We start from the raw sequence: 26467 nt of genomic DNA on the forward strand, positions 1-26467 counted from the left end.
ACTTAAACTGTATCTGCACATCTGTGAATCCTAAAATAAGGTTAGCTAAAATATGCTTATGGCAAACATCAATAAAAAAACAGCACTAAGATACCTACTGAAGTATCAAATATTAAACACATTTAACTGAAGAGTCCTTTATTAAGAAATTATTATTATTAATATAAATGCCTGGATGGAGAGATCAATTTGCAAATCAAAGGGACTCTCCAGCCAATAAAACAAAAAGGAATTGATGTCATCCACTCCCTTTCCCCAAAATTATTCTGACTCTTTCAGCTCCATTTTTACCACTAAATCTGCAATATCAAATTTATTACACAAACAGTCAAGCTTAACAAGGGTGTTCTGCCTGTGTGAACCACCACCAGTTGCAGAGACAAGCTACATGAAAACCTAACACTGAATAAAATTGAGATTTAAAAAAAGGTAAAATTTTAAAATACCTTGGCTAATACTTGCAATGATCTATGCAAAACATAATGTATATATACTTTCCTCTGCCTCTATACACCTTTAATTAGTTTCACAGTTGTAGACAGAGAAAACAGAATAAGATTATACTCTGAAAAAGGAGGTGTGGGAATAGCCCTTTTCAGAGAAAAGGAGGTCAGGAAAGACCACGGGTAGCTCCAAAGTGTCTTTCTGGCACACAACTAACATCAGGCAAAACTATTTGAATGTGAACTACATGATGACAGATTTGACTTTACATGTTTCTGCAGACTCTACTCATCATTAGAAATTGCATTGCTTTGGCCATTCCCAGGGTAGGAGAAAGCAAGGTATCCTTCCAGTGCACTTGTTGACACAGGTGGAAATCCCTGGAAAGATTGCTGGGTTCTCTGCTTTTCCAAAAGGTGCTTTTCAAAAAAGGGCTTTCCTCCAAACAGCCGTTCAAAGGTGAATTTGCAAATAAATCTCAGTAGAAAGGTTAGAAAATTGTTTCACTGATGATTGCCCATTGATACCATCTAAAAAAATTCACACAGAGAGTACCTGAACTGATAAGTACTTGACTTACAACATCCTGCAATAAAGCACTGCACAAACAGAAAGACTTGGATGTTGAGTAGAACTTCAGCTGTCATCAGAGGGGACTCCAATGCTCCGGAGGCTGCAGTCTTACCCAGGAACTGGGCAATTTTCAAGTATCTATAATTTTGTTTGCTGCCAATGTGGAAATAAACTCAGCTAAGGGGAACATGTTTCCTGGCTTAAGAAAACTCCTGCTACAAAAATTAGATGACCAATAGAGTCAAACTGGTTTAAATTTTACCTCTCTGATACACGTAAAACCATCTGGCAGGGTCTAGGAAAAAGTAAGAAAAAAATTTAACAAAAAGAAAGTAACAACCATACACAACTTTGTCTTTTGTTAATTCTAAGGTGACATTGGATAGGTTCTGTAAGTGCCATGGGGCCCCCTTTCCCAGTGACTGTAAGATTGTTCCAGGTGTATTTTCCTTCCCCTCCCACCCGTTAATTGCCTCTTTACCTTACACCAAGGGACAGGAAAGGAAGTCAGAGCTTGCTGTCCCCTGCGTGACCATGAAACTTTGGGCAGCATCTGAAGGGAAGCATGCACACAGTCATGCACCCATGCAAGCACCCATGCACACGGCAAGACAGCAATGCAGCAGTCATCCTAGCAAGTCTGATAATGGACAAGGACTTTGCATGCAATTTTTGAAGTCCGCTGAGGGGCAACAAGACAGGCCCAGAGCCTTCTGCCTCCTCTCCACAGCTTAGCTCTTTGACAGCTGTAGAAATAAAAAGTGATTAATAAGGGTGAAGAAGTCTCAGGTGGTCTAGAAGACTTTAACTGGTGCTCTTTGCAGTCACTTCACTGGCAACGTGGTCATTTTACACTACCTTCACTCCCCCGGGAGAAAATTTCATTAGCAAATTAGGTTCAAAGTAAAAAAAAACAGTTAAAAATATGTATATGGCTTCTCATTGCATCAGTTTCTTTTTGCTGGAGAACTGGGTACATAATATGATCTGCAATAACCTGCAAAAGGCACAAGAGTTTTGGTCAGAATATTACTACCTATGGTTCCCTGGCCCTAGCTCCAGCCCAGGCAGCTCCTGCCCTCAGTCCATCTGGCATCACCCTTTTTCTTCATTTCCACGTAGTCTGTGCTTCCAGCTGCCCAAACCTTCTTGATCCACCAAGATAGGCTGGCAATAAATAAAGAGAACAAGTAGGTTGCTTGAAGAGGCTCTGAATCTCTGCTGAAGCAAAACGCGTTGAGCCCTTAGTCATGAAATCACCCACTGCCAGGGAAATCCCACTTCATGGGGTATCCTGAATTGGGAGATTTTTCTTTCCTGTCCTCAGGTCTAATAAGCATAGTTCTAAATTTTCATGTTAACCCTAGCTGCAAACTAATTTCCATTAATGAGCAAAGGAATGTAAATGCAGCCATTAGAGAAAGCACAATGCAGTGTCCTGATTTAGTAAGGGCAAAATGAATAAAAAGAGCTAGAGTACATGGAGAAGTCCCACTGTAACTACTGGGCTTAAAAAACATGAAGATGCATCAGAGATGACTAACAGATAACAGGAAGACAGAAGTGCTGCAAAAAAAAAAAAAAAAAAAAAAAAGAGAAAGATGATCTATTTTTTTCTGTATTGGGTAACCTTGTGCGTTATCAGAACTGTAGATAGTACCTTCTGGATATAAACAATCTTTTCACTTCCACTTTACAGAGGTAGGAAAAAAGCCCTTAAAGAGAGACAGAAAAAAAGCTTCTTGTAACAATACAGTTTTCTTCATTGTATGAAAAACTTCAGAGTTAGCTTTCAAGGGTTCAACTGAAGATTAATTCCCTTCCAGATTATTTAAATTTGAACTAAGTTTTGGTTCACAGTCTATATTTTTATTTAACATTGAATTGGGTTTTTTTGAAAAATGGCACTTTTGAATAAGCTCAACAGAAAAAGTCTTAATCACCATCTCAAATTCATATGCTTATGTCTACTTAGCATATTGAATAGTACAAATACAAGAAGCTATGATGTTGCTACAAATACTTATAAAACCTTTTCCTAAAACATGCAGCAGTAGTTACTGGGGACTTGATTATTTGTCAAGTCTTCCAATAGGAGTCTTATGATTTATTTTTTTTCCCTAAAAACCCCAGGTTATGGATTATTCTCTGGGCAGCAAAACAGAGCAATTTCTGAGCAACTACAGATCAATGAAAAGGAAAATAAATTGGTAGAAGCTCAATTCATCATTTTGGAGGATTATTTCTAACATGCTAGTTGTTGGTTTACAAACAGCAGGCAGCACCACAACCAGACCATCAGGGCTGTGCATGTGGAATGGGGCTGCCCACACGTACCCAAGCAGGGCGAGCTGCAAAAGAACTGTAGGAGGGAACCCAACATAAGACTCTACTTAAACCATATGAATCCAGTTGCATTTTCCAATGTAATTTGACTTAACATATTTGTGGCTTAAAAAAAGATGAAGGAAAACCAAACACAAACCTTACAGGTACCAAAATAAGGTGAAGGAAGCAGAGATAGGAAAAAGGAGAAAAGAAAGATTGAATTTGCAGCCACAGAATCCTATTTCAGCAGTGACATGCTATTAAGATGGTTACATTTCTCCTGCAACATCTGCATGGCAGGATTTTTTATTTGTGCCCATGTCCAATTCTCTGAAAGTTCGAAAGCTATCTGAAAACAGTGGATTTGATGAAATGTGCTGGCCAAGAAGCCATTACGCATGCCAACATCAGTGTTTGACTTTGTTCCTATTATCTGAGAAAATAAACATGGCAGATAGTATTTATTTCAATGCAAAAACCCAATCCTGTTGTAAAGCACAGTTCTGGTACAAGGTTCCTTTTTGTCTTACTTTTAGGAAACCAGAGTACTAGACTGCTGTAGGTGTGACGGCACATCGAGCTGGCCAGAGGTACATCTGCCTAGGTCTCTTGTTTATCAAGAAGGCTTTTAAAATCAGAAAGCAGGTTTTTTAGACTCTAAACCAGACTAATTGTTTGTTTAAAAGAATGCATTTAAAGGAACTCAGTAGAATAGATACAAAATGGCTTATGCACAAATCCCTCACTGCCAAACATACCGAGGGGATGGGTCCTTAGCTCCAGGATTGTTTTCAGCCAGCTCCATTTCTCAGTTACAGGAGTCACAGCACAACCTCCCTGCCCTCAGGGAGAAATGCCTTTGTTTCATAAACATAGTAAGAGTCAGTGGAAAAACTATGGTCCTGTAGTTGTGACATCTGCTGTGACAGAGGCAAGTAGTGGCTTGCAACAGGAGCTTCTTTGCCCTTGGCAGGATCTGGTTAGGTCAGCTGAAAAACTTCCTGAAATTATGTGATCTGCTTCTTTGAATAGTTGGTGAGGAGGAGGAAGAGAGGGGTTAAAAACAACAACAAAACAAACAAACAAAACAAACAAAACAACCACAAGAAAAGAGAAAGATCTTGGTACCTGCTGGTGGCAGTGGGGGGCAAGCTGCATGCTTGCTGCAGCACTGGAACAGTAAAGGCTCCTCTCACCACATACTCCCAGGCAGAGCTGCTCCAGCTCCTACACCTCACAGAAAGGAACCTCTTCTCTCAACAGACCTGAGCAGCACTACCTTCATGTCTGCTGAAGGTACCACTGGCTGGTAACATCGAGTTGGCTACAGTCCCCTGCTTAAACCAGACTGTTCTGCCCCATCCCTCCTCCTGTCTCCAAAGAGCCTCTCAGGGTGAATAGTCTTTTTGGACACTTCAATCTTACTGACTTGGGAGTGATTTCATGAATAGCATAGTATGAGCACATTCTATTTCTCAGCCTTGCTCCTTACTGTTCAAAAAGCCCCATTTCCTTATATTGTCATAATTTATGCCACAAATAAACCTTCACGTTACACTACCCATCTTCTCACAGCAAAGTGAGAAGCATACTCTTGATTATTTTCGTGCTTTGCAAGAAACAGTACAGTGCTTAGCATTGAAACAAGATATTGTGATGCCATTTGGTAACACACCAACTCCCAACTGAAAAGAAATAAAGGATGAAAAATATTTACATACTAGCTTTTAATATAGCTGAATAATTTTTGTATGGTTTGTTAAACAAATGTATTTCCTGCCATACATAACATTTTACAGGCCACAGAACCTGGCAGCACTTTCCATTTTACTCTGTTAATATGAAACTGTGAATACATTCAGCATCATCACTTCTTCAATTCAACTTCAAACATCTCTGCACAAAAGAGCTCAGGCTGCCATACAGTCACTTTCTGAGAGTAATTCTATTTTGTGTGTTCTGTTGGGGTATTAAAGGCTGTCTCCCCCAAGTACATACGATTTTAGCTCAATAGATAGGTATATAGCTCGCAGTTTCTTAGGTTGGTGGTGGTCTGGACACAGCGTCTAACAAGTTAAGAGATGTGCTCACTCCCACAGTAAAGTTCTGGAACATCTCCTTGAATACCTTTTCTGGCAGGTAGCCAGGCTGGGGTGTGCTGAGGGACCCAGACACCATGTGCAGAGTAGTACACACCAAAAAAACCAACCCCAAACCTCAATCCTCTGCTCCTTCTCAAGCGCCCCACAGCAGGGAACCTCAAGCCCAGCAAGAAAATCTTCCCATCCCATTAATGGCCCCACAGCAGAACTCACAGTAAGTCATGTTCCTTTAGGGGAATCAAAGGGACAAACATCAGAAAACATTGTTCCCTGAAAGGGGAGTTTTACAGGACTTGCAGTATTTTGCTGGAAACACAAAACAGTTTATGCAAACTCATTCTTACATCCTTAGCAGGACTTGGACTGCAGAGCCCGCCTATTCGAAAAGATGAACGTCTAACACAAATTGCAACACAACCTAAAAGTGACCTTGCTTGAGAGCACTGATGGCTTCTTTCAGCCTCCTAGTCATGACCATCAATAGCATCAGCAGCGTTATTTGCTCACGCTAATGGGTTACAACCAGGAGTGCCGTTTCACAGCATTCATCTGCTTATGAATCTATTTCCGGCCCCACCACAGAATGAATTACTCCTCAGCAGCTCTCTGGCAGAACAGGAAGGAGCAAAGGCATTTTACTCATCAGTAAAATGGGAATAATAACACTTATACACCCAGATATACTTTCCAGCGCTCCATGCAAGTCCCCTCAACTTCATCAGCACTCAATTAATGCATCTCCCTTGTTACAAATGGGTCTGACTTTGTACTTTGGTTCTGGGCTGTTGCGTAAGACAAAGTTCCACTGCAGACTTGAACTTTTTCTAGGTTTAGGCAGTGCTTAAAGTAAAGTATTTGCTTCTAAACCACTCCAAGTACTTTGAAGAGCAATCTAAGGAATGCAGCCAAAAGTAACAGAGCATTCTTTCTATTTTAGTCATCAAGAACAAGTGCTCAGAGCAGATCAGAGGAGCTTTTCCTGCATGCCAAGGCTGTGGCATGCCTGGGCAGCCCTGGCCCACGAGCACTTGGTTTACAACTGCCCCTCAGTCAGGAGATTTGCTCAGAGTCACATAGGGAGCCTGAGAGAGATTTGAGGTTCCTCATAGATACCCACAGTCACACCTGGGTAGAGGAAGAAATCCACTGTTAAAGGTCATAATTTGTAATTTTTTTTTAATTATTTTTAAATTGGTCCTGGATAGACATAAAGAACAGAAAATGGAAAAATCTTCATGCAAATCCTATTTCTTGAAAAATTGCTGTCTGGCTAACTACAATGAAATATCCCTTTCCTGTGACAGTCTAATAGCTGGAGACATGACAGGCAGTGGCAGCAGACAGACAGCCCCAGCCTTCAGCAAAGGGCAAAGCCCCACATCCCAACAAACAGCAGTTTTGCAGAAGACCTATTTCTTGTTAATGGGTAACTAGCCCAGCTGAAATTTTCTCCCATGTCTACTCACAGCATTGATCTAATAGCTTAAACATACTGCTATACTTTCACTAAACCAAAGTTTAGATCAGTAATTAACTGTTTGGAAGCAAAAAAAAATTAGAAAAAAATATTTGTGGAAGTCTCCTGCACTATGTTTTGGTAAGGTGCAGAGGGGGGCAAATAAAGGATACAGAGGCAATCTCCTCAAAAAAGTAGCATCAAACCACTGGCCTTAAATGGGTTCCCCTAGCCTGGGAAATGCAGGTGACCTGGGATCAGGGCAAGGTTTCAATTCAAAGCAGCAAGGGAAAAGGAAAACCATCAGAATATGTCAAGCCATCAAAATGAAACATCAAACTTTTTCAGAACAGCAGAAACTCTTCAGAGGGCACTTAATAAATGAAATAGTCACAGGAGACTTCTGAATTACAAATGAAGTAACTGAAGTTAAGTTTTTTTCTTTTTTGGAATAGGTTATTCATCAAAAAACCTCTGATGAGCCAAGACAATGCATTATAAATAGACTTATTCTCTCTGAGAAGAATTATTGCTGCCAATGTTTTTTTTTTCTCATTGAAAAGCAAATCAGACACTTTAAGTCTCTGATTTATTACTGCACAGATTTCCAGGAGCATTGGTTTGCTCTAGCTCTGAGTTAGAAAAAGGCTGTTGGAAGAACAATAAATTATTATATAACATAGGGGAATCAAGCAATCAGAAATAGTAATTACATCAAGGACATGCTATCCTTGGGTTAATATGGGAAAAATTGAATTTTATATTTGTGCATTCAGTCTAAAAACTAAGTTGTTTTCCCCCTCAGAGGCACTTTTTTGAACAGGTAGGGTTACATACACTTGGCACTGGCTGCAGAACTGGCACGAGAACTAAGCAGGCATTTTGGAAGATGAACAGACAACGGTACAAGAGCAAACACAAACTACATAAAACCCTTATAATGGACACTCAATACATACATGGTGTTTGAGGTCATGATTGCAGGAGGTCACAGAGCTGCAGCCACACCTGAGATTTTGTTATTCTGGACTGGGACTTTTCACCTGGAGAGAGTGTGCACATACATATGTGCGGGTGCATCATCTTCTCGCCGTGCCTTCCCAAAAGCACGCCTGTGCTCCATGGCTGCGGGCTGCTGGAGGGAGTATCCCAATGCAGCTGCAGATGTGAAGCACTGCCGCAGCAGCCTCCCAGCGAGGACAGCCTGAGCACGCTGGGTCCATCATCGTCCAAGGGCCGGGTGCTCCTGCAGGCTGGTGCTTCCCAGTGGGTGCCCCACGGTCCTCAGCATGCCAGGAGGAACAAAAGGTCCCCGTGTCCGAGTCACCCGTGAGTACCTGGGCAGCTTGGGCTGAGCTCCCAAACAAAGCACTGAAGCTGTTTGGGATTCAGATTGTTTTGTGGGAGATGTCACTCTTCCAAAGATGATGTTTCAGATTGGGAAAATAAAAATACCCCTTATTTTCCACAAAATAGAAGTTCTGACTGATTTTGTCCTGGTTTTGCTAGGATAGAATTAATTTTCTTTTTAGTAATTAGAAGAGTAGTATTTTACTTTCAGTGTTTCAGTTCAGACTTATCAGGAGAAGAACGTTGATAAAGTACCAATGTTTTTAGTTGCTGCTGTAGCTCAAGGCCACAGTGTTTGGCTGCTTCACAGTTGCATTAGGACTGGGAGGGGGGAAGCGCAGTGAAGAGCAAAACCCAAAACTGGCATCTGGTTGTGCCAATGAAATATTCCATATCATATCACGTCATGCCAGTATATTAACCAGGGTTGACCGGAAGACAGCGCACTTCTCTCGGGGATCGCTCGGGCTCACTCTTCCAGGGTTTCAGTTCGGGACCGTCTCGGCTGCGGGATCGTTAGCTGGCACAGGCTGGGAATTGGTCAGTGGGTGGTGAGCACTGTGTATCACTCATTTGTGTAGTCTGTTATCACTGTTGTTATCATTATCATTTTCTTTTAATTAGTAAATAGTTTTTATCTCAACCCGTGAGTCCTTGCCCTTCTTTCCAAATTCTCTCCCCTGCTCCCTGAGTGAGGGGGAGGGGGAGGGTGATAGAGCAGGCTGTGTTTGGCTGCAAGCTGCAAGCAAAAGGGTGAATCCACCCAAACCACCACAGATTTAGAGAACTTTATTATGGAAAATCTTTCAATATAATTTTTCACAAATATTCACAGTTCATTATGATACAGGTAGAAGCCATCTTCACCTGCACTATGTTTGTGGTCGATTTGTCTCAGTCTAGTTACAGTGCAGGAGATCTTTGCAGCTTGTTCTCTGTTACGTTACCTGGTTCCATAAATTTTTACTTCATTACTGGAGAACTACACAGTGAATTAGTTATTATTTCTACCTTGTCCTTAAGTTTCAACTTCTTACAATCAGTTCATTTGTTTTTAAAAATGAAGCTTTGTGGGGTTGTTTGGGTTTTTTTGGGTTTTTGTGTTGGTTTGGTTTTTTTTTTTAAAAAAAAAACAAAACAACCTGAAAGACAAATATTCATTTTCCCAAGCTGAAAACATATAAGTGTTTGCTCACATTTATTATATTTTTTTTTTTAAAGACTATTTTGTTTTGTTTATTATCATACATGTTATCCTGTTTGGAAACAGCAGTGTGTAAAAGAGAATTTGCCATGTAACTATAAGGCAATGCTAGCATCCCCAACAGGAGTGAATTTGGGAGCCGTTTTTCTCCTATAATAGCAGGCAGGACAGCTCACCACCACGTTATGGCAATTCACCTGTACAAAGACTATAAAAAGTACAAATTGTTTTGGTCCCAGCAGAGTTGAGGAGTGAAGCTCTGCTATTAAACAAGCACACTACAGATCACATCCAAATGAGACAGTATCACCCAAAAGGATTACTTCTTTCCATTTCACAGAACTGATGTTTCAGTTGAGCAGATTGCTTCAAAGTGTGAAGCATAATTAAGCAGAATCTAAGTACCAATTAAGCTCTATTTGCACAGAAGAAACTGCTCAAAAAATATTGTTCCAATACACATCCAGATTTTTCAACAGGACATGAGAAACTTTAACGAAATGCATTTGCTCATGTAAGAAGGCTTTCTGTTCAACCAGACAGCATGCAACTGTGGGGGGGCTGATGGCATCAAACCTCAGTTACAGCTCCAGGAAGAGAGAGTTGGCAGTGGGCATGGGTTATGTTTCTGTAGATATGTTGTTAGAGGGCAGCACCTACACCTCAAGCATTTCAGTGGACCTAATATCAAGCAATATATGGAAGCAACCAATAGTGCCCAGACTTCTTGTTCATAAAAACCACAAGCATCCTAATTTCTGGTTTGCCAAGATGCTGAACAAGTAGATCTTCACAACACTAATGTAAATGGACAGTGCCCAAAGCACCCTTCTGCCTCTAATGTCTCTTTAAATACAGCCTACATACTTCTTTCTGACTCAGAAACAGCGCTGCTTTAAGTCCCTATGTATTCATTCAAATTCTCTAGCCACATCTTTAATTATTGCACTCAAGTGTTTTGGACGCAGACAGCTATTTCATCAGGTATTTGCTTTTATATGTACACACCACTGCCCAGGACTGAGGGCATGAGCTTGCAGAAACTCTTAATCCAAACGAATGTCAGCTCCCAATGTTAATTAAAAAAATAGGAACAACCCATCCAACACACTAGATTCTTTGGCATTAGTAAGATCCAGTGAGAAAGCAATAATTTATTTCAAAGCACTTAACAGAGATTTTATTTCCTTACAAAGAATCCTTTTCCCTTTTTGCCAAGGCTGTACCTGGCTGTGGTGGTGCTCCCAAGAGCAGCTGTTTCAGTCAACTTGCTTGGCTGCTAATCCCTCCCCATCATCCCAGTTGCTCCTCACCCCTCACCTTCCTCTGTGCTCCTACCTCCAAAGAGCGGGATGAGCATCCTCCAGGCTGAGGGCAGGCTGCTGCTTGTTTGCAGTTGGCTCTGAGCCACTCTAGAGAGAGGAGGCCATCCAGAGCAGCTTCAAGCCCCTACTCCTCCCGACGATAGTGACCACACACCAGACTGCTCTGCAAAGCCCCATCAATCGACAGCCATGGGTACAGCAGACAGCTCCCATTTTATAGTGTGGCAGAGCAAATCTCACTGCAGCATTTTGATCCAGCCTTAAGTGCTCAGTGAATTAGAAGACAACCATTTAAAACATCTCCTCTAGGACATGGGAGTTTTACTAAGAATTACTAAAAAGTTATTTCTTTTCATTAAGAGGTGACATACTACCACTGAGGGAAGCAAACAGTTTCCAGCTAAGCCCTTCCTTTGAGTCATGAGTTCAGGTCTCCCTCCCATTGCCTGGCAGGCTACAGTGCTCTGCTGAAACCCTACAAGTACTCATCGAGTTACTCAATGCAGTGAGGAGTTCCCTTCTGGACGTGCACTTAGCCATCCATGCCTTTCTTAGAGCGAGCAAACAAATACATGCACAGCGTGAAGACAGAAAGATTTTTCACATGGGTTTATGTTCCACGGAGAAGCATAAAAACTGGGGAGGGGGGAGGACAAAAGACCAGACATATTGGTACGAAGCAGTAAGTAATTCCATAAAATAGGAGTTAAAACCCAAGCCTGCCACACATAGGATGATAGACCACTCTGCTATAGTCAATATACCAAATACACCAGCACCATATACTAAAGAAGTCACAGAACTGAGCTAGACCTCCCTAAACTCCCATGCAGGAGCCAAACCACAAGCAATTACCAGTCAGACAGCAAAGCAAACATGCAGGGAGCTGAAACCCCAGCAGACAAGGTAGGAAAGTTTCAGGAAGTAGACAATAGCTTAATAATTTCCAAAATGTGGTCCAGTTAGTGGTGCTGGGAACCTTAAAACTTTGCTTTTGTGGCAAAAGGCTAATATGATGAGCACAAAACTTGCTCCCATTTTTCTGTCTTTATTCTGCTTCTCCTGAAAGGGCAACAGGAACTGCCCCAAAGCTCAACACCAGGACACACTCTGCCTAAGATATGGATGCAACCAACTACACATTTGATGATTGTCATGACATCAAAATACATAATTATTTAAAACTTTACCATGTTAAAGTTAGAAGCTTTACCTTCCACTAATTTTCAGACTAGAAGGGAAAGACCATGAGGATTGCGGCTTCCCAGGCTGGGGCCTGGCTTTGATCAACCCCTCTAAGTAAACTGGCGAATTCACAGATCTGGTCTGTTTTCGGAATGCCACCAAGAGAGAGCGATTTGAACCTAATAAACATCAGTGCTTGTAAACACTGGAGCTGTTCTGGTTGACAATGTCTGAAGCCTTCTGCAGGCAGAAAACAAATACACAGTTGAGAACATGACCAATGCCAGAACGCAGCTTATTAAATTTTCATGCTGCCTCTGATTACTTTCATTTAGCAACACAGATGTGCAACCAGGATGAGGAAATGTAGTGCCCATGAGTACTGGGAAATGGCTGGCAATATGAGCAACATGTGGAAACCAGTCACTTAGAGCAAATGCCACTCACATGTGTTCCTATCAGCTCTTATCACCAGTGACTTAATTTTAAAGAAGTAACAAAAACATTTTAATATATTAGTTTAATAATTCTGATCCTTCCTTTCCGGTTTAAGCAAGTCACATAACAGTCCACAAACCAGTGAGAAAAAGACAGGAGAGCATTGCTAAGAACAGTTTTAAAAAAGGTCTAGGCTCTACCTAGGAAAGCCTAACCTGTCTGTGCAAGTGCTCCCTCCTATTTATTTTAGGGAGAAAGAAACATTTAGCTTGAAATATTTTAACTGGGGCATGTGAAGAATAAAGAAGGGCAGTTTCTCTTTCCGAATGCTTCAAATTTCATCTTGTAATTTCAACTCCCCTTTTAATCATCTACCAAGAATTTAATAAAGCTTTGGCCTAATCCCAGAATAACAGAAAAATGGTGAGTTAGAGCTTTGCACATACAAAGACATATCAAGGGAGCTTCTGCAGCTGGAGTCAGGTGTGCTGCCCACCCTGCTCCAGCAGCTGGGAGCCCACCCTCCTGCCCTGCAGCAGCCACACCAGCCCAGAAGTGTGGGGATGGGGCACCACAGCCCCTCCCAGCCTTAAGGACAGGTCTGGCACCCTCACCTTTCCCTTCTACTAGTTGTGCCTAAGAGACCCCCACCCACTGTCAGAGGGGTACTCAGCCTAGCAGCAGATGTGGGGGCATGGCACTGCCACAGACCCAGGCAGAACAAAGGTCAGTGCTGCGAATCCAGCCACAGCCCCTCATCCCCTGTGGGTACCACCAGCAGCTGCTTCACTTCCCAGTCCTGCTGCTGGATGGGATCATGGACTGTGACAGCACTGTTTTCCGGGAGTGTGGTGGACTAAAATGGACAAATGAAACATTTTACTCTCTCCACAGGGTGAAATCTCATTTTAAGAGAGAACGGACTAACTGTTTAAGTAGTTAAATTAATTAGGACTTAATTAAGATACATTTGGACATGCATCCTCAATTCAAGGTTCCCATGTGTAGATTTAGGAACCATCGGAGAGGGATTAAGGTAATGTTAATTATGTTCTATTTATATTGACTATTTAAATAATTATCCCTTTCCAATTATGAGTCTCTAACTCAATTTCTTCAAGAAAAGCAGCCTTACCCTGAAATTCTCAAGGATGTTCTTCAGCCAAAAGAAACATCTCCCCTTACAACTGTAAAGTTATTGAAGCCAAGTGAAATGATTCCAGATTTCAAAACATGGCATGTTAGGGTAGCTCTCTTGTGGTTCTTTCAAGTTTTTGAAAACAAGGAGTCAAGCAGGCAAACACAGGCAGGTCAGTATTTACACAAGTCATGCTGCATGTCAGTGAGAAGTGGTTCAGCAACAATGTGAGAAGCTGGACCACAACTCTCATTTTGAGACTTACTAATAACAATGTGTCCATGATAATTTGGCAAATCAGTAAAATATATGAGCAAATTTTAACATCCCACTGGAGCAAAGCCATCTCAAAGACTGACCTTGGGCCAGTGCAGGAATACATCCTCAAAACGCAGGCAGGCTCTTAGAGAGTTCAAGTCATCAGACTCAGGTCACACTTTTCTTGTTCTTTCTTCCTCAGTGCCCCCTCCCCTTCCCTCCCTCCTGCTGCAGATAAAGGTAAATCTCCTGCCACAGCTGTTTGCCCATTCAAGGGCATTTCAAAGGCTGATACTGCTCACAGGACTCGCTTCAGGAATGAGAACAGAAAGCACAGCTGACTGCTCTCTATAGACTGTACCAAAAATGATTTAAAATAGTCTGTTTACAAGACTCCAAACACCTTTTGTGTAATGATCTAAGTTATCATTAATGGCATAAGTCAAAGAATTTAACTTTAGTTTTTTAACCTGGTCATGTCTCTTTACAATGAATGCCATTTTCAGACTAATTTAAAGATTTATGAAAAAAAAAAAAAAAGACTTATTTTCCTTTCTGCTGCAATGAGAAACCACATTTGTTTCATATAAAAATTTACCACAATTATTTATTAGCAGGCAGAAAGCTTCTGGGTATAATAAAAATTTGATACATAAAGCTGCAGCTGCCTGAGGAGATGGGGAATTAACTCTAATGAAACTGGTTTAAAGAGTCTCATATCATTGCTTTAAAAATACCAAAAAAGAAGGGGGTAGAAGCAAGAAGAAAATGAAAGGGTTTTTTTTTTCCTAAATCAAAATACTATCTGTTCTTTCTGCTAAATTATCATATAGAAACAAAACACAAGTTTCTCATGTTTACATATAAGATGTATACCTGGAAGGAGCATTTTCTGTTCCATATATATTAATATTGCACCTTGTAACAAAGCAGCAATTTCATCTGATGAGGATTTCTTCCCGAGTGGCAGATTTTTTTTATCCCTAGCTTAGAGACCTTTGCTGGTCATCACACAGGTGAGTGCTCAGCTCTTTAAGCACAACTAACCTCCCAGTTACTTGTTCCTTGGAGATACATGAGCTCAGCTCACAAAGCTTCACTCAGGAAAGTATTTCCAGTATTATCTAGAAATGGAATAATTTCTATTTGCAAAGCAGTGGTAGGACTGAAGAAATAAAATTAAGTTATGGGGAGACTGAACAGTCACTTGTGTACTCAAACCTGCACCACAGAGATAGCTGATATGCAGGGTCTCTCTCTTGCCCAGCTGAGTAAGGCAGACGGCGATGCCATGTCACTCACTAAGGTATTACAAGTTCTTACTGTGTGCATTTTCTTTAGATACCTGGCCATATTTAGTTTTTATGGGTGTTTTGGTCATCTGAACTTTAGCATTTGTTTAACAGCTTTGGTGCAAGTCATATACAAGTACTGAAAGTCCTCGGTGCAACTGCTATACAATTATGCCAGATCTCAGTAAGATTCATAGCACCCAGATTCAGTTACATTATGAAGGAAAAACTTTTGCACTTGATTAAACAAAATTATTTGTTTCACATGCTGAATTGATGGTGAATGAGAGGTGTCTGTAAGCTCAGACCTTTGTATTGCCTTCTAAAACAGGCCCTGCAGGCAGAATTTGCTCTACAGCATGGAGAGGAGAGCCCAGCCTGCTATGGGGCCTCAAGGAGCAGGGAAACCCTGCCACAAGGTTTTTCATCCTGACCTTTTTAACAAATAAAATTCAGGTGACAGTATATTTTTAAGAGCCAAAAATACACTACTACTATAGGATGCAACTCAGACTCAACAGACTGCTTGTTTCTTGTCTGGCTACTTGGCAGCAAACCAGAGCTTTGCATTATTGAACTCACCAATAAGATCACCTTCTAAGACTGAAAGATAAGCTGCCAAATTTCACCCTGAAACAGCCAAGTTATAAATTAATAACCAAAACTCACCAGACAGTACCTTCATGTTTTTATATTTTTGCTCCTTAAGTAATCTTTCTCCTTCAATCCTTCCCTATGGAAAATTGTTCAGGTTCACAGTAGACAAAAAATAAATTATGGATCCTGCATATGAATTTCACCAACATCCCAGTTGATAAATTGTAAGCTGGTGATAAATTGTTCAAAGTACAGGTGGGCTTGGGGAGGAAAACAAAAACAAACAACCAACACAAAAAACACCCCCTGCTTCCCCCACAAATCACTACATGATGAATCTTGGTGCATGGTAAGACAGCACAACACAATGATTACGTGGTAAGCAGGACTGTATGTAGATTATTGTTCTATATGATCTATTAATCACTATGACCAGCCTGGATCCTAACATTCTCGAAGATAAACTGCATTTAATTTCCTAATTCTTTATTGTAATTAATATTAGATGTTTGTATTTTGTCCACCATGCAGCCCAGTTGTGACTTTTAAGACAGACAGAAATAGAGTTTTCTCTTGCCACAATGAAAGAGGAAGCTGTTGAGGATGACTACATAAAGCACATCTTTGATACAGGAAATCCTGAAGATGAAAAGCTTTCAAGGTGGGAGACTACATACCCCCTTTGGCCAGTGGTGCACTGATGATTTGCAGCCCTCATTATTATTTTATGAAGCTGATCCTGTTCTTTTCTATCTCAGTAACCAATGGGCAGGTTTATGGTTGAGAAAACTGTAGGATTTGAGAATAAACTAGCTGGATAGCATTGTCCTAACTTCATAACACAGTGTCAAATGCAGTTCATTTATGACGAGCACTATTCCGGCTGATGCTGTCTGGTACCTCTCTCGACAGAAAGTGAGAATTTATGAGGTACACAAGTGCAAAGGGAAAGGTACTCTTCTCACTAATGTAAATCAGAAAAAAGTAGAAGTCAGAGGACTTCAGCTAGAGCCAACGAAATGCAAAGCAGGTTTTAAAATAAAACCAGATCATTTTACAATTATCCAGCAACACTGTGATTCCTATAATTGTTATCTGAAAGGCAGCTGAATGACAAGTTGGTATTCCAACACAGGAGTTTCCTTTTCTCAGGCGCATTGTTCACTGCTCTCACCATTTCTGGACCTGAATGGAGAAGGCACATGGAATTCGAGAGGGATGAAGCTCCTGTGTGTCCTCTGCATTTCAAAGTGATTCTGTAGTCCACAAATGCAGAGCCTTGCAGACAGAATCCATTTTCTATACTTTCTTAGAAAGTTTTAGAATGGTGTTAATATTGCAGAGTGCTTTGATTTAATTCTGAAGGAGATACAATTTCAGGGTTGGTGAAATTAATGTCTTTTGGCATCTTCCAGCTAATTAGTATATATAAATTATTTAAATCATTACAGAGTTGCAGGGATATGAATTAAGTTTTCAGCAAAAGCAGATGAAAATGGGGGAGGGGTATGGAAGAACAGATATAAATGCTTGGCCACGGGTAGTCTAAATTAACATCATCACACCCTGCTAGAGAACATACTACGATTTTCAATCATTTATACATTAACCTGCAACCAAACATTAGCTCCTTTTGTGCTGCTTATACCCAAGCTGCATAGCCGCCATGCCTCCCCCAAACTCTATTATGTTTCAATTCAATGAGAAAAGCCTGGATTATCAGTAGATATATAAAAGCTCAGTGGAAATGTAAAAGCATATTTGACACCAAAAGAATTCAAGAGCTTCTGTCTCAAAAGTATTATACATTGCAGGCCTTGCATAGATACAATCCTTTTTATTTTTTACTGTCGCTTTTGTTACCACTTGAGGCAAAGGAAAGAAATAGGCATGTAAATAGTGCTCTGAGAAAACTTAACTGGTGACAAATAAAAATCAAACTGATAGTCATTATCAAAGTATTGTACTTCCAGAATAGAAAGAGAAGGAAATTAAAGTCAGCTCCATTCTGGCTTCAGACAAATAATTCCCTGAACACTTTTAGCAGGCAAAGAAGTTGCATTATAAAATAGTCTTAATTACCCAGACCTTACTGATGGAACTGACTTCAAGGCAAGTCAGCCAGCAGGACAGTGGCCAGACAGGATGAAAACCCAGATCTTTTCAAGCCTCACCCTGAATTTCACCTATCAGCCAGTGTTTCAAGTTCTACAGCCCATTTAAGTAGGTAAACACGACAAATAGCTAGAGCAGATGTATTCTGCTAGTTTGTTTGGATTGCTAGATTTGATAAAACCTAATATTCCTTCAGTGACAGAGTTCTTGTGCTACTCCACTGCCCGCTGCACAGGAAGAAGTCATCACATTAGATGTATTAAAGCAGATGGAACACAATATTATACCATCAGTACATGCACTAAGTTACCTCCAAAACACACTGTAATAAGATCACTGTATTGTTACAGGAGCCTCTAAGGTGTACAAGCAATTGCCCAATTGAAAGGAAGAGAAAAATGACATCACCCTGCCAGGCTCTACATGTTGCAAAACCTGAAGGCATCTGAAGTATCCAAGAGAACTGGAAGGATCGAGAGAGATAACTGAATTGCTTCCAAACAAAATTGTCTGACATTTCAACCCCTTCAGACATATTCTGAAGTCTTTTCCAAAGCCAAGTCTGCCCACAGGAGTTTTGCTAGAGGACATTAAGGCAGATTTCACATCACAAGATAGCTTCCTTAGAAAGCTTGCCCTTGTGCTGGTGCTGTCCATTCACTCTACCAACAGCCCACCACCTCCTTATCTTCACCAGTCCAAGGATGGCTACATTCAGGTGTGGCTCAAAGCTCCAATCCATTCTAACCCCCTGCAATGGGACAGGCTCTCACTACAAGGAAATGAAGCTTCTCAGCATCTAGAGAGATTTAGCTTTTCATTTAAAAGATCTTTAACTTGTGCCTGTAACTTGCAGATACTTTTTAATTAAATTTATCAGCAAAGATGTGCTTCACAGAAGATTCTCTGTCCCCTTGAGGATTAGTAGATAATGACAGTTAGAGGTTAGATTGGATCCTTCACATCTGTTGACATCATGAAACTTTGCTGATGTGATATATTTGAAAGAAAACAAAACAAAACAAAAAATCTTCCTGTGAAAATTAAATCCTTCCAGATTCTACTTAAAAATTCTGCTTTAACCTTCAGAAGGTTGGGGTTTTTTTTATTTCATTGTTTTGGAAACATTAAACAAAGTAACCTGTGCGAGACTGATGCACCATCCTGCCTGAATCCCCCATCATCCAACTGCTCTTCCATCCCAAAATACATCAGAGAAAGGTCTTGAAGGGGAAGAGACAATAAACAGTGAGAGAACAGAAAACTGGGTTCATCAAGTGTACCCAATTTGATCTGTACCGATCAATCACAGACACTATAACATCTGCCAAGCAGCCTGACACCCGGTTCAGTAGCACTGGGGAATCTCTAACTTCCCTAGCCCACCCTTCCACAGGTTATAAATTAAGAACAGCTTTGACAGCCTCTCAGAAATGAGCTTTGCACAAAGACAAACTCATTTTCAATGGTGATGCCATTCAGTTTAGAAAGTGCTGTGCATATTTTTTTTTGTAACCCATGGTAGCTTTTCCTTAAAACAAGGATTTGCTTTGCAGGCACTACATGTACCAAAGTCTCTGCTCTGCTCCGTGCTGACTGCATTCAGCCCCACTGCAATCTGGCACGATGTGGATCCACACGTGGAAGCACATCACACTGCATCAAATCTTGTCTCATGCTTGCTGTGTTTGTGAAGTGGGAAGGCTACCTAGAGCTTGTTATTTTGCAAGGTGGATTTGATGCAGCATGTTACAGCCCACAGTCTCTCTTGTGGCTCTAGAAAACAGGTAAAGCATAAGATCCTTCTCTTTAGAAATCCACTAGAACAATTTTTCAACCATGTGTTTTATCTTAAGAAAACCCCCAAACCAACAAATTAAACCAAACAAAAATCCTTGCAATGAAATTTAGGATATCCATCAGGTTCTATGCAATTCTATTCAGTTTCTTTAAAATAGTCTAAAGAATATTAACCTTTTCTAATATCCTTCTACTCAGCAGATAAAGTGATGGATTTAAGTAGGGAGTCTGAAGGGAGAGAGGAGAGATGGAAGGGAAGATACATAAATAGGTACAAAACTCAAGTACTATTGCATTTTTATATACATGGGGAATTAACAGCAGCACAGAAACAACAGAATTACAGTGTGTGATATGTTAAAAGTTTTGCTGTGGTATATTGGTATATGCTTTTTGCATGCCTACCATGCTTGCAAAAAAGTCCAAGTAGTCCCCTTTGAAGTTAGGCTTAGTAAAATAACTAGTTAAGATAGTTATCCAGCCAATTCATCACTATCACAAAAGTCTGCACTTTTCAAATGATTAACAAACCTATAAGTCAGTTCAACACCCAAGTTCTTCAAACACTAATACATAAAGCACAATAAGCAGTTTTGTTCCACAGAGTAGTTTACTTTTTCTCTCCCCCTCCAGCACTACCCCACTGAAAACACATCCCCTTCTTCTCTTGGCCATCTGCTGCAGAATGTCATGGAAGGCACTTCTATACTTTCAGTCACGCTCACTCCTCCAAAACACTTACATGCAGTCTGCTGTGCTTGGGCTTTCTGTTGACGGCACACGGGTTGATTCATTAAAACAAGCAGTTTGTGCTTTCAAAAGGAGGTGGCTGTTGCGCTGTTTTTCTACATGGTCTTACTTCACTCCTCTATCTGTCACCACTACGCCCTGATGCACCAGAATATGAATGAAAATCAAAATAGCATTTCTTAGCCTCTATACTGCCACAGGTAAGTATTATGCAAATGCTATTTTTTTTTTCCTTACAATGTGTTCTATTGAAGAAAGGTCTGGTGATGCTGACATGCCTTCTGAAGAGGAAGGCTTACCACGCTGCATATGGAATGACTATCGTACAAATGGACTGAAAATAAAATCCATATCTATTATATCAGAACAGTTAAAGCTGAAGTGGAAACACAAACACAGAACACATCCTAAGGGATGACTGATTGAATTACACTACTGTGATAGTCCTATAAAATGTTATTGATCTCAGACTGAATGCTTGCATAGTGGATTACTTAGGCAGCAACTGCAAAACACAGGTGGTATATTCTTGTCACATAAAAAGAGGAGGAAGGGCATTCTCCATCTGGCTCAATATTACAGCTGTTCTGAAATTACCTGTTAATAATTTTGGATACCCCCAAATAGAGTCCCACACCAAAACCTCATGTATCAGAATTAAGAAGCCTTACAGTGATGCAGTTCTTCAAGAGCTATACCAGCAATTTAAGAACATGACTTGGGGAGGGAGGCTAGCAAAAGAAAACAGAGTGAGCTAGCATCCCCTGCTTTCAAGCTTCTTACACAGCACCAGTATCTTGCTGTAATAAACAGCAACCAGGGGGTCTGGACAAACTGTTCCTGCACTGCCATGCAATGCCTGTGTGGAAGTGACACTGCACCACCTCTTTGCACCACACAGGAAGAGAAAGGGAAGACGACAACAGCATCTCAGCCAGAGTCTCTAAAAAACAATCTGAAACACAGCTGTGTGAGATGTCTCCCATCATATTCTCATCCTGTTTTCCTTCCTAGCTATCCAGGACTGGTGATCACTGTGTTTTCCCTGCCTTCAGGAACCTGGGAGACCAAATGCAGGACCTTCTGTTTGTCTCTTCCAGGACAAAATAACAGGTCCATACCAATTTTCTGTCTTTCAATTAAATTCTCAGGAAATAACGGAACAACTAACAATGTATATTTACAAGTGTGGGTCACTGAATTGTCAAAGCTGCAATAGAATAAAGCTGAGTTGATATAGCACATCCTTGGGTGGAGTAGAGAAACAGAGCATGCATTACATCTTCACCTGAGTAATAGTTTTTGGCCCTGTCTCACATATCATTCTCCTCTGGAAGCTGGGGAAAAGAATGGTCTACAAAACTGCCACAAGGTAGATGGAAACTGGCTAGATAGCTATTCAGAGGGCAGCTCTCCATGGCTCAGCATCAAAACAACAGGAGGAATGAAGCAGGCCTCAGCTGAGGTCTTTCCTGGGTCTAGTCATGGTCAATGTATTTATTACCAAGCTGGATGATCAAACAGAACAGGTATCAGCACATTGGAAAGGACTCAGAGACCTTCACAAATCTGAGCCCTGAAGGTAACTATGGAATTCAGTAAAGACAAATGCAAAGGGCTGAGTTCAACAACAGAATAATTCACACAAATACAGCTGTCCAGGCTGAGGATCTGCACATTACTGTGGGAAAGCACTAGAAAAGGGGTATTGTATTAATTCTACCACTTAATAATAAATAAACAAAGAAAAACAAGCTCCTGATTGCATAAGCAGGAAGGCACTAACCAAAGTAAGCAAGGAGACACTAAACACTTTCAGGGAAGTCTCTGCACCAGACTATGTGCTAAAGACAAAGTAAATGTTCAAGAAAGTCTATACAGGAAAGAGGACCAGCTAGCAACTTTGATGTTACCTTTTTTTATATACAGATTGTGTCAGTCTTGCTCGAACACAGAAATTCAAGTAAGCAAAATGAGTAGGTTTTAGTACTAAACTGGGAGGATGAGATTACCCTGGGGCAGAGAGACTGAAAGAGCAGAACTTCAGGTCGGATCACAGGTTCTGTAAAGCAGTGACATTTATAACCTTTGGATAAAAAGCAGAGGGACATTATCATGATGAAGTGCAAAAGATGGGGTAGCATTTCAGATTAACAGAGCCAGCCAACACAGCTTTGCTCCTTGAAGGGCTGTACCCTGCTGGCATAGGGACACTGAGTTTGAGAGCTCCACAACCCAGATCGCACTGCGAGGCTGCTGAGGGACAAAACCCTACAAGAGTGCCCAAGGAGGCAAAAGAGCAGCTGCAGCAGCAATGGAAGCAGTGGATGTATCTTGATCAAATCTGATAGCCAGGGAAGTGTGACATGGAGAGCAGGGGTAAGCTGATAAGGCACAAGAAAAATACAAATAGGTAAGCACATGTACAAACACAGGAGGCAGTTTTACACAGACACAAGGGGACACAGGACAGAACAGTGAAACATGGGAAGCTTTACTACAAAGTGATCATAAATGAATATGAAATTACTATTTCAAGAGAAAGGTTAGTAGTACAGCAACTACGATAAACATCAAAGTATAAATAGCAGAGCAGTGCGATATGCTCTGGTGCACACAGCCATGAGTAATTACAGCTAACAACTGAATCACTCAGATCCAAAGGGCTGAGGCAGAATCTCTGCCGTTAAAACAAACCCCTTGTAGTTCAAAAGGCTTGAATTGTCTGTCTGAAAGAGTGCTGGACACTAAAAGCTTCAGTGTTAAGACAGCAATGGCATGAACAACTTAAATTAAGTTCCTTAGGGAGTGGAATGACTCCAATTAATCCACAATGTCAAAACCTCTCCCACTCCTTAGCAGAGCTGAAGCTGGAAGAAAAGCCACAGAACATCAGAAGCAGCCATCAGAAGCTGATCTGGAGAGACTCTTTAAGCACTAGCAAATGCCACCAGGCCTGGGAAATCAGAAGATGATGTGCAGCAAACAAAATTCATTGTATCCCCAACTGGGAGCCAACAGCTCAGGCTGTATGAAGGCTACCAACCTTCAGGAGCTTCTGCAACAGACCGTATAATGAAGTGTAGGGGCCATCTAATTGTGTGAGAGAGGAAACCCTGAAAATTGGAAATGCTGCAACAAATTCAGAGATTTTATTACAGGAAACCTGTAATAATTAGTTGGAAATACTTTAAAAACCTAAATAGAAATAGATTATAAATGCATATAATGCACTTCCCAGATTAACATGGACAAAACCCTTACTTGCACTTTGTCTTGCAAGTTACAAAGATGTCTAAAGGAGCTGAATATTTTAAAATGTAGTACATCTATGTAAACATGGACAGATGAACATATTACCATGATACATCCCTGGAGAAAAAAAAAAAAAAAAAAAAAAGAAAAAAGTGTGAGGTTCTGGAATTGATAATCCACCACTGGTTTGTTTGTATGAGTTTTTCTAACTATATTTTTGCTGCCATATCTCAGACCTATCTGGTCTCACTGTTTCCAGCTGAAAAGTAAATAATCATAAACTCACTCAGACCACTATCCCATGAAAAAACTTGAGATCTAGTGGACATGTTGGGATTCAATAGTTGCAGTAAGAAACAGAGTCTAAAATGTTCATCTACCAAATTGATTCTGTTCCTGACACTCTCATGAACAGGAAAAAAAAAATTTTGCACAGTCATGAAGACAAGGGCCTGCTTACACACACTGCCACAGCTTATGCACAGCTCGAGGGCTGAAAGCGTTCAAATTCACACCGCAGCAAGACTTGGAAGTGGACAGAGCTGAGAGGGAAGGGAGGAGGGCTACTGCAACCTCAGCACTCTTCATCCAGATGGGAAAATGATCCACAATGGCCTTGTCAAAAAATTCCTCCTAGCAAAACTACTGATACCTGTAGCATAACTAGTTATGTAACTTCATGCATTAGAAGAACAAAGCGTACCACCTCGTATGCTGATGACCACATACATAAGAGCAAGAGGAAATTTTATCAAAGAATAACATCATCAAAATCTGTTCCTGATCAAATTTTGCATGTTTTTTGTCAGAGTTCATACTGAACCATGCACAGAACACCCACTTTCCTTGCAAGAGCAGTCTTCTAACGGCAGGGCCAGTGTAATGCTAACTTCACCTGAGGAGGTAGGGGAATGCTCTCTCTCCAGTGGCATATTGCAACATTTTATGCTCTATTATACAACTAACTCAGGTTTTCATAAGTGCAGTTGAGCAATCCTTAATGCTAACAACTGTTTTCCTTAAAATATTAAGGAGCCTTAACTTTTAAAACTTTTACCTACCCCACCTTCCTTATAAAAATGTTGTATAGGTTCCTGCCAGGAAGGCAAGTACATGAAATAATGGATGCCATTTTCAGGAACTTGCACAGACATTTTATTTTTCATGCCCTTGTATTTAAAGGTAAAATAGTTTAATTTGTGTTGTACTTCTCAGCTCATCTGAGTGACCATGACCAAAAGTCAAGGTAGTAAAGTGCCATACTAGAACATAGTGCAGAAAAAACTTGAGAAACAGAAAAAATTGCAAGCTGCATGATCTAGCTAGCAACTGTCATCACATACACTATTTATTTAATTTTAAAATGGTAATTAGTGTTAGTGGGAAAGAACAAAAAAGAAATTGCATCAAGGAAACCAACAGAAACAGGATCCTACAGTGACAGTGACTGAGGACTGAAGGATGCAGGGCACAGGCTCAGGTGACTGCTACCCTGTGCTTCAGAGATGCACTGTAATTACAGATTGCATTTTTATAACACCTCTCATTTGAGCCCCTTGAAGAGTATGAATAATAGTTATTCTTAACTTCCCTATGAGGCAAGAATAATTGCATGAATATAACAAATGGAGGAATTAGCACAGTGGGGAAAGGAACTGGACTGTTGTATTGGGTGTTCTGCTCCAACCTCTGCCAGGGCTGACACTAGTGCCTCCCAGCACAGCACCGTACGAGCTGGCTGCCCACACTGCTTCATGGGGGCTGGAGTTACCCCTGGCTGATGGTGGGGGGGGTCACACTGGCTCTGCCTCCGAACAGCCTGGGCTGGCAGGAAGAGAACACGTGATTTCTGCCTTGGATGTAGAAAAGCCTGCAGAAGGGTCAGAATAATTGAAAAGAACTCACAAGGAAGGATGTAACGTGCTGATTCAGCTGTTACACAGCCTCTGCACCATGTAGCATTAATGGGCTGAAACCAGCATTTTTGGTCCCTATTACCACATAGCTGAGCACCTTCACAGGGGACACCCTGGAGGAGAGAGACTCCAGTTTTTAGTCTGTTAAAATCCCTCCCCCCCTTTCCCTCTCTCTAAAGAGAGTTTGAAGTTCCTATCTGAAGCTAGAGGAAAGAACATGCTTTTATATAAGAATATCCCTATTCCACATCTGGATTAATCAATACCTTATGAAATTATGAGAACAAGCCAGAATATACATTTCATGGCAGGTTGGCTAGTATCTGTAGCAGCTGGGCAATGAATATCTTTGTAGAACTAGACTCAGGGAGTCAGAGCAGGAAGCCTGGTCTGCCCTGTGTGCAGAACCAATCTCCTCTTTAGAGGCTTTAATATTCACGTACTATTACTTAAACCATGCAGTACCTCATGAATCAAATCAATATCAGGTTTAATTTGTCTTAGGTTACTCCCAACCCCAGCACTTGCAACAGTACCACAAGCAATAATAATACAATTTGAGGTGACCAGTTACCAGATTATATATCTTACCCCTTACAGATACACTAAGAAAGACCTGGAAGTACTTATTCTGGTGAAGTTACAGGGAACTGACTTTAAGACTCTATCTCCATTGGCAATCTTATTAAAATTATTTCTCTCAGTGGCAACTGAAATCTGCCAGTTGGCAGAATATTTTTGACATACTGTTGAATTATGTAGACACATACAGTAACAACCTCTGAAGCATCTGAGATATTTGATTTGTAAATCTATTTGTTGAATCAAGAAAAATATTTGAGCAGCTGCTTCTAATCTTCTATCATAAAATAAGTGACTACAGCTAAGGAAAGCAGGCTTTCCTGCATTAAAAAGCTAAATCCCTGACAATATACTCAACA

The 26467-nt window shown here is 40.7% G+C and overlaps 1 protein-coding gene across 2 annotated transcripts in view; it reads right to left on the reverse strand.

Moving 5' to 3' along the window:
- Window positions 1-26467, reverse strand: part of LOC104522455 (Kv channel-interacting protein 1) — a 54594-nt gene that overhangs the window by 24580 nt on the left and 3547 nt on the right. Inside the window, exon 1 of one of the 2 annotated variants that reach the window (XM_010164773.1) lies at window positions 1280-1295. The exons of the other annotated variant lie outside the window; for it this stretch is intronic. The gene's annotated coding sequence lies outside the window, so the exon portion shown is untranslated. Of the gene's footprint in view, window positions 1-1279; window positions 1296-26467 lie in introns of those variants that run through there. 2 annotated transcript variants of the gene reach the window in all.

This window comes from Antrostomus carolinensis, unplaced genomic scaffold (assembly GCF_000700745.2).
Source record: "Antrostomus carolinensis isolate BGI_N321 unplaced genomic scaffold, ASM70074v2 scaffold15510, whole genome shotgun sequence".
Classification (NCBI taxonomy): Eukaryota; Metazoa; Chordata; class Aves; order Caprimulgiformes; family Caprimulgidae; genus Antrostomus; species Antrostomus carolinensis.